The sequence below is a fragment of the Meleagris gallopavo genome, chromosome Z, assembly GCF_000146605.3.
Source record: "Meleagris gallopavo isolate NT-WF06-2002-E0010 breed Aviagen turkey brand Nicholas breeding stock chromosome Z, Turkey_5.1, whole genome shotgun sequence".
In the NCBI taxonomy this organism is placed as follows: Eukaryota; Metazoa; Chordata; class Aves; order Galliformes; family Phasianidae; genus Meleagris; species Meleagris gallopavo.
In genome coordinates this window covers 63,619,025-63,620,463 of record NC_015041.2, presented here as the reverse complement: position 1 = coordinate 63,620,463, position 1,439 = coordinate 63,619,025, and the positions used below count along the sequence as shown (strand labels likewise).

The 1,439-nt window shown below is 51.4% G+C and overlaps 1 long non-coding RNA gene across 1 annotated transcript; it reads right to left on the bottom strand.

Annotated features, from left to right (window-relative positions):
* Positions 1-201: 201 nt before the first annotated feature.
* LOC109363820 lies at positions 202-1,377 on the bottom strand. The gene is made up of 3 exons (XR_002109644.1): positions 1,333-1,377; positions 948-1,029; positions 202-239 (listed from the first exon to the last, which is right to left on the bottom strand). It is a non-coding gene; the product is annotated as an uncharacterized LOC109363820 (long non-coding RNA).
* Between the last annotated feature and the right edge of the window lie 62 nt (positions 1,378-1,439).

Here is a 1,439-nt window from a genome sequence, read left to right as displayed (position 1 = left end):
TGGCTGAAGCACATACAAATTACTTGTCTCTTAGGAGCATTCGCCTCACTTTAGCCTTCAGCCATCTACTCCCACAGCAATGGGCTGTTCCTTACCATCGCGACCAGAGCAGAGAAGATGCTCTCCCAGGTCACAGCCAAACAGCCCTTCCTTCTCCACCTCCCGCTCCTTCGGCTTCTTTGGGCGGGCCTTCACCAAGGAACGAAGGAAGGTGATGAGCTTGCCGCGTTTCTTTGGCGCTGCACAACAAAATGCAGAAACCAGGTCATTCCAGTCATGCCAGGTTTGGCTCAGTTGGACGAGGCCGAGCACAACACATTTGACAGAGCACGTCAAAACGGGAAGAACATTACCAACAACTACCTACAAAAATGGATTTTCCCCATCCCTGGTGGAGACCAAGGCCAGGTTGGATGGGGCCGTAGGCAGCCTGGTCTAGTCCCGCATTCAATGTGCATGTGGCAGCCCACCCTGAGGAAGGGGAGTGGGATCTTGATGATGCTTAAATTCCCTTCCATTCCAAGCCATTCTAGGAGGATTCTAGGGTTTCCCCAAATCCAGTCATAAACACAGGAGGATTGGGCCACATGTCTGCACGTTCCGATGGAGCTTAATGCACTCCTCTTGCTTAGCTTGCTCTACTTGGGGATTAAGGATCGTCTTGAAAAGCCACGTTCTGATCAAGTGGATCACTAGCAAACCAAACCTCTATCTGTCCACCACGGACACTGGCTGTTCTCAGCCTCGTCCTGACTTCCAGGAGAACTGCCTTTGCCCTCCCTCATTCTCCCTGCCTACAAAACAGCAGCCATACGCCCCGTGGTATGCACGAAGGATCATCAACACAGAGGATAACGTGGGATGGAGAAGGGAGGTATTACACACGGAACACATCCCAAAAAAGATTCCCCTTTGCTTCCCTGCACCATCAAATGTAACATCCGTACCTGGCTTTGGCACTGAGTTGAGGAGAGCCTCAGGAACATTGTTAGTAATGACTTCCACACAGTCGCCAGGGAAAAATCCAACCTGTAAGAAGAACAGAAAGAGAGGCCAACTATTGCATGCAGCATTTCCCAGGTCTGAACTGTTAAACTAAAAGCAGCCTTGGCAACGTGCTTGCCTGACGCTCCATAAGACTATCCAGCAGACAATGGCCTGCATAAAGGTAATAATAATTTTTCTACATCTGCAGCCAGAGGCAAGGTCCTCTGAGGCTGGCACGGGGAAACCTTTGACGTGCAGAAGCCATCCTGTGCAGGCAGAGCAGCTCTAAGCTGAGATTCCTGCCTTTACTGAAGTGGCATGCTCAGGTCTGAAGCTGGTGCCTACCTGGAAGCCGTGCTTGCCTCTCCACCAGGGGCTCAGCTCCTTTGCTGGCATAGCAGTAACACACACGATGTCTCCCACCTGCAAGAGATTGCAACCTCAATCCCAGC